We start from the raw sequence: 11,381 nt of genomic DNA on the forward strand, positions 1-11,381 counted from the left end.
ATTGCTTTTGAATGAAAATTTCTCTGTATCCTCTTTAGTTTTGATGTTCTGGTAAAACTAAGGGATATTCAGATAGATGTGAAATATGGAAAATTTTTATGCTACTAGGATTGCTTTCTTTGAAGACAGTAATACAATTACTGTTGATTTGAATGGCTTTAAGGGGGCTATGGTGTAGGGGCGAGGACTGGACTGAAGTTAAACATTCCCTAGGTTTGTGATCTTTGGGATGTCATTGTTGAGCTTTACTTTCCTCATCACTAAAATGAAGGTAATAAATTATATGGTAGTTGTTTTTAATATGTGTGTGAAAAAGTCCTTTTAGTGTTAGGACTTTAAAAATATACAGTTTTAATCTTTTCCCCTTGATTTTGGATCAAGTACCACAAATTTAACAGCTTAAACAAACCTCTTTGTTATCTCAAAGGTCAGAAATCTGGGTACTTTTTTTTGTTTGTTAATCCTCACCTGAGGATATTTTGTCCATTGATTTTTAGAGAGAGTGGAAGGAATGGAGGGGGAGGGGAAGGGAGAAGAAGAGAGAGAGATGTGAGACACATAAATTGGTTCCCTCTCGCACTCATTCCAACCTGCAACACAGGCACGCACACTTGACTGAGAATCGAACCCGAGATCCTTTGGTGTGTGGGCCAACGCTTCAACCACTAACCAACACCGACCAGAGCTCTGGGTACTTTTTGTAACCAGGCTCTCAGTTCAGCATCTCACCAGGCTGAAATCAAGATGTCAGCTGGCTGCAATTCTCATTTGAGGCTTAAGGTCTTCCAAGCTTACTACTTGTTGGCAGAATTAATTTCTTTGGTTGTATGACTGAAGTTTTGTTTCTAGCTAAGTTCCTTACCATATGTCCATGTAGGCAGTTACAACATGGCTGCTTGCTTTCATCCATGCAAGCCTGACGAGTCTCTTGACTTCCTCTGTCTCTGATCTCTAGACTCCCCTTTAAGACCTCTTTTAAAAGCTCATCTGATTAGGTCATACCCACACAGGTTAATCCCCTTTTTGGTGAAATCAACTGATTAGGGACTTTAACTACAAATGCAAAAATCTGTTTTCCATCTAGCAGTCACAAGAATTATATCCCATATTATCTTTCCCACACTCAAGGGGAGAGGTTTAGACAGGGGTGTGGGTCATTGAGGGTTTTTAGAATCAAGCTTTTTTAAAAAAAGTATTGATTGATTTAGAGGTGGGGCGAAGAGAGAAACTGATTTGTTGTTCCACTTATTTATGCATTGGTTGCTTCTTTGTGTGAGCCCCGACTGGAGATTGAACCTGAAACCTTGGCGTATGGAGATGACACACTAACAAACTGAGCTACCTGACCAGGGCAAGGGTATCAAGCTTTAAAGCAGCGGTCGCCAACCTTTTTGACCTCACGGACCATCAGTGGTCCATGGACCACTGGTTGGTGACCGCTGCTTTAAAGGATATAGCCAGTAGTTAAAATTGTTAGGGAGATACAGTTTAGTTTCTTAACAGAGAGGTGATGCAGTAGTGACTTGGTCAATCTTTGTTAGTGGAATAACAATATAAATCTTTAGAAATTAGATGATTCTTGCTGCTCTAATATTCTGTAGGGAAAATTAGGAAGTAAAAACCTAAAAGATTGCATAAGCCCCAGGATGAGATGAATCTTGAGGTAGGAATTAGGGTTGTGTCTAAAGAGAAGGAGGGATCAGTTTTCTGTTGTTTTGGTAGTTAAGAGGATAGGATCCCAGCTTCCTATCTTTAAATACTGAGAGAATCCTTGTCCTATTGAGAAATGTGATTCTTTTAAAATGAGCTTTTAAGTAGGTCATAGTTAGACCAGTTGGTTTTATAGAATCTTTTCTCCATGTAGTACATCCCTTCCTTATTGCTTCCATCAGGTTTTTTCCTCCTCTTCTAATTCCCGGTTCTTGCCAGTTAGTGCTTGAAGGACACTTCAAGTCCTACCTTCTTTCTTTAAAAAAAAAAAAAAAAAAGATTTTAGAGAGCGGAAGGAAGGGGGGGAGAGAGAGAGAAAGAAACATCAGTGTGGCGGGGGGGGGAGGGGGGGGGGGGGGACAGACAGACAGACATCGATGTGGGAAACATCAATCGATTGCCTTCTGCATGTGCCCCAACTGGGTATGGACCCTGCAACCTGGGTGTGTGCCCTGACCGGGAATAGAACCCATGACCTTTTGGTGTACTAGACTACATCCCAACCAATGGAGCCATACCTGCCAGTGTGAGTCCTACCTTTTTTAGTGGGTGGGGGGAGACAGACAGACAGACATCGATGTGGGAAACATCAATCGATTGCCTTCTGCATGTGCCCCAACTGGGTATGGACCCTGCAACCTGGGTGTGTGCCCTGACCGGGAATAGAACCCATGACCTTTTGGTGTACTAGACTACATCCCAACCAATGGAGCCATACCTGCCAGTGTGAGTCCTACCTTTTTTATAAAATACATTCCTTTGTGTTGTGGGCCTAAATGATGTACCAGTTAGTCGTGTCTCTAAGGAGTTTTGTAAATTAAATAGCTATACTAGTGGCTTTTAACTTGCTAGAAGCTCACAGTTACCAAAACATTTTACATTGTGACTCAGTACAAACATGCAATAGAAATAAAAGTGTCACAAAACAGTATTTTATGCAGTGCACTCTGATATACTGATTTTTTAAAAACGAATAATGCTGGTTGCAGCTTGCCTACCTGATCTAATAACTCACCTACCCAGAGTTGGAAAAGTGAATTATAATCTCATTGGTAATCAAGAGAGTGCAAAGTATACTAGTAAAACCATAAGAAGAAACCATTTCACTTGCATCAGATTAACAAACATTAAAAATCCTGATATCAAATTTTGGTGAGAATGCGGAGAGTGTAAATTGAAGTCATTTTGCAAATGAATTTGTTTTAGCTAGTAAAATGAAGAATAGGTACCTTACATCTAGCAGTTACACTTCTGTCTACATTCCTGTGAGAGAAAATCTTATATACCAGGTTGTGAACAAAAATGTTCATAATAACCTTGTTTGCAGTAGCCAATATTTAGAAACAGACTGTTAATCAGCGGTAGAATGGATAAATAAATGGTAGTTTTCAAAAGTTAAAATAACCTTAAAAAAGTTAATCTTAATTCCTATGATAACCTCACTTGGTCATAGTGTATTATCCTTTTTATATTTAATATTTTGTTAGGAATTTCGGGATATTTCTTCATGAGGGATATTGTGTTGTAGGTTTTTTTGGTTGTAATGTCTGATAAGTTTCAGTGTTAGGATTATGATAGTCTCATAAAATAAGTTGAGAAGTGTTCCCTCTGTTACTGAGTTTGTGCAATACTGATTGATAATCTTTGTGGAATTTTAGCTAGAATTTACCAGTGATACCATCTGGACTTGGAATTTTTTTTAATGAAAAGATTTTTGGTAACATTCAGTTTTTTAGTGGATGCAGGGTTATTTAGATTTTGTTTCATCTTAAGTCAGTTTTGTTAAGTTGTATTTTTAAAGAAAATTTTCATCTCATGTGTTGACATAAGTTGTTTATAAGATGTCCTTGTTAGCCTCCTAATGTCTGTAGGATCTGTAGTGATAACTTTTCTTTGATTTCTGGGGTTGTTAATGTGTTCTTTCTTTTTTTCTCTACCAGTCTAATTCAGGTTTACCAATTTTGATATCTTTTCTAAATATGTTTTTTTAATTGATTTTTTGAGAGAGAGAGAGAGAGAAAGAAACATCGATGTGAGAGAGAAACATCGGTCAGTTGCCTCCCCACACACCCCTACAACCTGGGCATGTGCCCTGACCAGGAAGTGGTGCATGGTACGACACTCAACCAACTGAGCCACACCAGCCAGGCCTCAATATCTTTCCAAATAATAACACTGTCAGTTTTTCCCATTCATCTTTTCTCTTCATTTATTTTTGTTATATATAATTTTTTTCTTACATGTATTTTGATTTTCTTTTTCTAGCTTCTTAAGGTGGAACTGAGGTGATAGAATTCAGACATTTCTTATTTTCTAATATAAACATTCAAAGCTAGAGATTTTCCTCTAATGTATCCCATAGATTTTGGTAAGTTGTGTTTTTATTCAGTTTGAAATTGTTTCTAATTTGCTTTGCGATTCCTTTTTTGTTTGCTTTGTGATTTCTTCATTAACCCATGGATTACTTACAAGTCTGTCTAATTTTCAAATATTTGGAGTTATTTTAGACATCTTTTTGACTGCTAACTTAATTTCATTTTGAGGTCAGAGAATATCCTCTATATCAGTGGTTCTCAACCTTCCTAATGTCGCGACCCTTTAATACAGTTCCTCATGTTGTGGTGACCCCCAACCATAAAATTGTTTTCGTTGCTACTTCATAACTGTAATTTTGCTACTGTTATGAATCGTAATGTAAATATCTGATATGCAGGATGTATTTTCATTGTTACAAATTGAACATAATTAAAGCATAGTGATTAATCACAAAAACAATATGTAATTATATATGTGTTTTCCGATGGTCTTAGGCGACCCCTGTGAAAGGGTCGACCTTGGGCAGGTTCTTTCACCTCTCAGTGCTTCGTTTCCTCATCTTTAAGATGGGATAATAGTTCTTAATAATCCTTTTAAGGTTAAATAAATGGTGGGATATATGATTACACATTTTTACATCAAAGTCTACTTTATAGAAAGCTCTATATCAGGGGTCCTCAAACTTTTTAAACAGGGGGCCAGTTCACTGTCGTCCCTCAGATTGGAGGGCCGGACTATAGTTTAAAAAAAACTATGAACAAATTCCTATGCACACTGCACATATCTTATTTTGAAGTAAAAAAACAAAATGGGAACAAATACAATATTTGTATTTGCATGTGGCCCGCGGGCCGTAGTTTGAGGACCCCTGGCCAAAGGGGTCTCGACCCGTAGGTTGAGAACCGCTGCTCTATATGATTTTAATCCTCTTAAATTTATTGAACCCTGTTTTATGGTCTAGCATATTGTCTGTCTTGGTAATGTACCTTTCACACTTGAAAAGAATGTGTATTCTTCAATAGGGTTGTATTCTGTAAATATCAATTAGATTAAGGCGTTTTGGTAATACTTTTCAAATAATTTATGTCTTTACTGTTTATAGGGGGAGGGAGGGCAGTGGGGTTTGGTCTAGTTCTATGAGTTGCTGAGAGATGTTAAAATATCTATGACCATGGAATTGTCCATTTCTCCCTTAATTCTGTCAAATTTTGCCTCATGTATTTTGAAGCTTGCTCTTAGGCATGTACAATTTATGATTGTTTGTCTTCTTGATGAGTTGACCTTGTTATTATGAAATATCCCTATTTATTCTGGTAGGAGTCTTTGTCTTGAAGTCTACTTTATCAGATATTAACATAGCCACTCCAACTTTCTCCAGCTTCCTGTTTCCATACTATGTCTTTTTCCATCCATTTACTTAAGATTTTTCCTTACATTTAAGATACACTTCTTGAAGCATATAGTTGAGTTTTGCTTTTTTATCCTTTTGGCAGTATGGAATTGGAATATCTCTTTCAGTTATAAAAAAACATTGATTATGTGCTAATGCCTAGCAAGGTCTGTGAAGGGCCTGAGATTATACCCTACTTGCAGGCTAGCAAGTGTCATGTTGGTGGTTGACACCAATAGGAATCCCTAATTTGGGGTGCGGTTGGTGAAGGTTAAAAAAAAAAAGGAAACTGTATTCTGCTTAACTGTGATACAGCATAGCTGTGAAGCAGTCCTGGGGCCAGGACCCTCTGGCCTGACAGCTCTGCTCCCTGCTGGTCTGCTTTGTTCTGTGCTGGTCTATTCTGCTGTGATTTGGTTTGCTCCATTCTGCGCCAGTTTGTTCTGGCCTGTACTGGTCTGCTCTGGTGGGACATCTTAGGTGTTTCAATTCAGCCTGGGAGACACAGTTTTCAGTCTTGGTGGAAAGGGAAAGTGTGCTTATAGAGCAGAGGGGAGCTGGCTTATATGGACAGAAGTCCCTGCCCTCATGCAAATGAGGATTCCAAGTCACCCAAGATTGATTGGTCCAAAAGGCACTCCTGATTGGTCAGAATAGAGCTGCCCTGATTGGTCAGAGGTACACAACACTGGATGGAGAAAGCCTCAGTCATATTGGTTGAAATAGGATTCTAGGAACTCCTTTTTTAAGGGCTGGGTCCAATGGCAGAGTGCAGGCTTCTCCCTGAAGTGCAGTTTGCATGAGAGGCCCCTTTGTAAAAATGGCTGCTAGGCTCTGTTGTTTTTAAAAATTTGAGACCAGTTAGCCACCATGAGCCCTTCTTAGTACGTGTCTTCTTAGGGTTCACACAGGTTAACCTGCCACAGTTTAATTGGATGCTAGTAGGAGCTATGAGATAAAGAACAATACACTATATAGCAATAGCAGTAGCCACAGAATCAGCCCCAATTTGCACAGTTGTGTGGAAGAGTGACACCTATACATGAAATGAGTGGGTTGTATCATAGGAGAGGAATACTAGGGTTGGGGAAACTTAAATCATTATAATGGGTAGTAAGCATGCCTCCCATTTTCTCTGAGGGAGTTGCCTTATTATACCAGGTTTATTATTTTTTGTATCTTATTTAGAGCACTGAGAGGTAAGCCTTTTGCATTCTCTAGTAGATAGTATGAAGTAGCAAATGTGTAGATATTTTTATGATGGTAAACAATATGAAAGCTAAAGAACATCTTAAGCTGTGTTGTACTTTATTGTTAAACTAGGGGCCCAGTGCACAAATTTGTGCACCTTGAAAGGAACTGTGGACCATGAGGCTGTGGTGGGCATAGGGGTGGGTCTTGGCCCATCCTCAGCACCCCTGCCCGGCCCCTCCCACTCTGGCCCTAGGTCCCCTGTCTACCGGCAGCCCGGCTCCCACTGCCGCCACTCCCACACCCTGACGGCGGCCCTGGTCGCATCCGCTGATGGTGTGGAACGATTGGGGCCAGCACCAGCAGCGGGTGTGAGTGGGGCTGGTGCTGTCAGCATGTGTAAGCGGCTGCTGCTGCCCCGATCGCCCCTCAGGAGCAGGGGGAGGTGGCGAATCCCTGAGGGGTGATCGGGGCTGGCAACCACCACTTGCACCTGCTGACAGTGCCGAGCAATTGGGGTGGTGCCAGGTGCCGGCAGTAGGTCCGAGCAGGGGCCGGTCCCAGCAGCAGATGTGAGCGCCCAGCGGGACTGTGGCGTGTGGGAGCAAAGAACTTGCAGTAACCACCAGAGGCTTGCCCTGATGACAGTGACCGGTGCCCCGCCTTGGTCTGGCACCCCTGCTCACCTGTTCCACCATCCCGCCGCAGCCAATGCCGGTCATGTTCCGCACGCACCCCCTGGTGGTCAGTGCATGTTATACTGACCAGTAGTTCAGTTGTTCTGCTGTTCGGTCTATTTGCATATTAGGGTTTTACATATGTAGATTCTAAATTAACTTTTGAGAAGAAAATGCCTTACTCTGTGCCTTGTATTGCTAGGGATAATTAAAAAGTTGATGCTCACAGATGAAGGAAGCACTGTCACACACATGGTATGTGGCTAAGAATGCCATTGTTCCCCGCCGCGAGTCGGGACCGGGGTCCGGTGCGGAGGGCCCTTCGTCCTGGGAAACGGGGTGCGGCCGGAAAGGGGGCCGCCCCCACGCCCTTCACGCAATGCACGTTTGTGGGGAACCTGGCGCTAAACCATTTGTAGGCGACCTGCTCCTGGGTCGGGGTTTCATACGTAGCAGAGCAGCTCCCTCGCTGCTATCTATTGAAAGTCAGCCCTCAACACAAGGGTTTGTAGATAAAAATTAAAAAAAAAAAAAAAAAAGAATGCCATTGTTCATTATGTAAGAGAGTTCCTGGCACTTGAGTCACACTTGTTTCAAATTCTAACTCAACCCCTTCCTAGGTATATAAACTTGGGCAAATTCTTTAACCTCTCTAAACCTCAGTTTTGTATTCTGTAATATGGGAATAATAAAAGCATGCCTCTTATGGATTACTATAAAGGTTAAAAGGTGGGGTTTAAGTGTTAGATTATATTGCATTTTACATAAATCCAAAGGGCATTAATCTTAAAATTAAAAGGAGAATGAAATTATAATTAAATAAATGGTGAGGTTATTTTCCAGAAGTAAAGAATTTTAATTAATTGGTTCTTATCAGCACATAGAGCTAGCACAGTGGTTCTCAACCTTGGCTGCACATTAGAATCACCTGGGAATCTTTTTAAAATCCTGATTTCTGGGCCTCATCCTCCGGAAATTCTTTTTCTTTGTTACTAATGTTGTGGCCCCACCCCATAACAAAGAAACGGAATTTCTGGAGGATGAGGCCCAGAAATCAGGATTTTAAAAAGATTCCCAGGTGATTCTAATGTGCAGCCAAGGTTGAGAACCACTGTGCTAGGAGATTAAAACTTTATTAATGAGAATGGTCAGAGAATGAAGTACTCTTGTTAATTGAGAGATGAGGATTATGGCCAGAGTTTTTTGCTTATTGTTAAACATATTTCAAACAGCAGGCTCTTTGTCTTTCCTTAGAAAGTCCTGCATCCTAGAAAGGCAATTTAATACTTTCTTGGTAATTGAGAAACTTTGATGGTTGTATGAGGATTATTTTTTAATTATTAGCTTTATGTATAATTTTTTAAAGAGACTACGAATGAATCTTTACCAAGAGCAAAACATATCTTGAAAGTTACTAGACAAAATGAGATGATAGATGATTGCTTTTATTATCATAAAAATGGGGTACAAAGAAGAAAACCCTGATTAACTTAAGAATTTATTTTAGTTATGAATTTTTAAATTTTTTTTAAAAATGTAAAGGCAGCTTGGGGTAGGAGAGTGAAAACTAGGGCCAAAGACATGAATTTTAATTACAGCTGTAGCACTAACTACCTGTAATGTCTTTGAGTCATTACTTTTCTCTGGCCTCTGTTTCTTCATTGTAAAATTAGCGTCTTGGGCGTCGGTTCCAGGATTCTTTTAAATTTTGTAGTATCTGTTGAAATAATTAAGAAATCAACTCTGAATCAGGTCATGTAGAATGTTTGATTTGAAAGTCCTTAGTTTGGACAACCTAATCGTGTTATCAATAGGCTCTTTTTGCCTCCTCATCTTTAACTAGTTATTAGAATCGTTCATGCTTTCCTCTAGCAGCTAGAGTCTAGCTGGTAAGTGTACAGACCAGTTATGTTAATATTGAGATAGTAGTTACAGGTTTTGGTGCCAGCTTTTGGTGTGTGTGTGCTTCTTTATTTGGGAAGAAAGAGATTAGCAAGTGCTTTCATATAATTTTATTCAATGTGAGTTATTCAATCATTTATTGAACGTCTACAATGAGGCATACACTGGGTATAAAGATATTAAAGCATATTTTGTCTTTCTGATGTGCAGAGAAGGTGATTCATGATTCAGAACTTAGGTGACATCTTCTCTAAAAATCTTTTCCTGATTGCTCCTTTCTCCCTTTCTTAAATCCAGGGCTGGTCTAAGTGCTCTTCCTTTGTGTTTTACTGGTATGCTGTGCCAGGGCTGCTATGACTGTGGAATTGGTGTTCTGCATAAAGGTACCTGGCCGAGGGCGTTGGTGGGGGCTGAAATCCAGATTTTATTTTGCTTGATGAACTGTCCATTTGCTTTTTCACCTTTTTCTAATTCACCTGACCAAAGGAGGCCTTCCCCCTCCCCCCAGTTCTTAAAAAGAATTTGTATATGCTAGCAGATATCTACATTAAGAACATTTTGTAGTGTACTTTTTCTTTTTTTGTATCTAAGTTTTATACTAGGTAATAAATGTGTTGAGGTGATTTGTTGAAGTGAGAAAATGCTTCCTGAAGTTGAATTCTTATGTAATTTTGAAAGAAAAGTGAAAGTTAGCTAGCCAAGAGTAGAATAATGGATAGGGAATGGTATTTCAGGTGAATGCAAAGGGACAGGGTTGTGATCTAGTGTTGCCCATTGCTTTTTCAAACTTTGGTCCTTGCACCAGCAGTGTCAGTATTACCTGGGAATTTGTTAGAATTCAAGTCCTTGAACCTCACCCCAGTCTGACTGAATGAGAAATTCAGGTGATTCTGCTGCAGACTGAAGTTTGAGAGTCACTACTATAACCCACTTTGTGAGGAAGCATTAGTTAAATGTATGTTCAGACCATAGGGTACCTGTGAAAGAGTGATTAAAATATAGAGCTGTTAGCAGTGACCAAAGTGTCTAGTGTGCCAAACTAGAGTTTGAACTTTGTCCTTAGGCCTGTGGTTGCACATTAGAATTACTTGCGAGCTTTAAAAATATACCAGTGATTGGGATCTACTCCAAACCAACAGATATGAAATCTCTGAGTATCTGATGCACATTGTGAACTATGTAATTGACTGAACTTGGTTACTGATTATAATAGTATACACCTTTACTGAGAATATGTCAAATACTATGTCAGGTAGCATGATAATAATGAAATAACAGCATTTTATGGAGGTATTATTCCCATTTCACAGATGAAGTAGAGAGATTAAATACTTTTCCCCAATATTACCTACCTAGGAAGTGGTGGGTTTGACTACAGGTTTTTGTGACTCTAAAGTCTAGTCTTTTAAGCAATTTTTTTTTAAAACCCAGGGTACATAAACTTAGATGGAATACAATCAATCATATCTTTTATTTATTTTTTATTGATTTCAGAGAGAAGAAGGGAGAGGGAGAGAGAGATAGAAATACCCATGATGAGAGAAAATCATTGATTTGGCTGCCTCCTGCATGCCTCCTTGAGCCCACAACCTGGGCATGTGCTCTGACTGGGAATCGAACTGTGACCTCCTGGTTTATGAGTTGATGCTCAGCCACTGAGCCACACCGGCTGGGCACCAATCATATCTTTATTTCACTAACCTCTAAGTGAGATTTAGCATTTTCTTTGATTTTTGAATATAGGTAACAAATCACAGTTGTATAAGCAATACCTGTGACTTTGTTACCAATAGAAATCAGGAATACTTTCATGTTAAATTACAGATGTTGCAGATATCTCAGAATGTTTAGGCTACAATTGTTAGACCCACCTAGATATATATTTTTTTAAAATTCTAACCCAAGGATATGTTTCTTTATTGATTTTTAGATAGTAATAGAAAGACAGACATCAATCAGTTGCCTCCAGTATGTACCCCGCTGGAGATCAAACCCGCAACCTAGGTATGTGCCCTGACTCGAAATTGAAGCTGCAACCTTTTGGTGTACATTTGATGCTCCAACCAACTGAGCCACCTAATCAGAGCCCACCTCTAGACCTTTATTTGCTGTGTTAAAGAAGTATATATATTGTTATGTCATAACTTTGCTTTTTAAAATACATTGATAATTGTATTTGAGTATAATTAATAATG

General features: G+C 39.5%; 1 long non-coding RNA gene across 1 annotated transcript; it reads left to right on the forward strand.

Annotated features, from left to right (window-relative positions):
- The first annotated feature begins 3,973 nt into the window (after nt 1-3,973).
- Nucleotides 3,974-11,157, forward strand: LOC106725646. The gene is made up of 3 exons (XR_001361567.1): nt 3,974-4,078; nt 9,484-9,569; nt 11,117-11,157. It is a non-coding gene; the product is annotated as an uncharacterized LOC106725646 (long non-coding RNA).
- The last annotated feature ends 224 nt before the right edge of the window (nt 11,158-11,381 follow it).

The sequence above is a fragment of the Myotis brandtii genome, unplaced genomic scaffold (genome assembly GCF_000412655.1).
Source record: "Myotis brandtii unplaced genomic scaffold, ASM41265v1 scaffold18, whole genome shotgun sequence".
NCBI classification, from domain to species: Eukaryota; Metazoa; Chordata; class Mammalia; order Chiroptera; family Vespertilionidae; genus Myotis; species Myotis brandtii.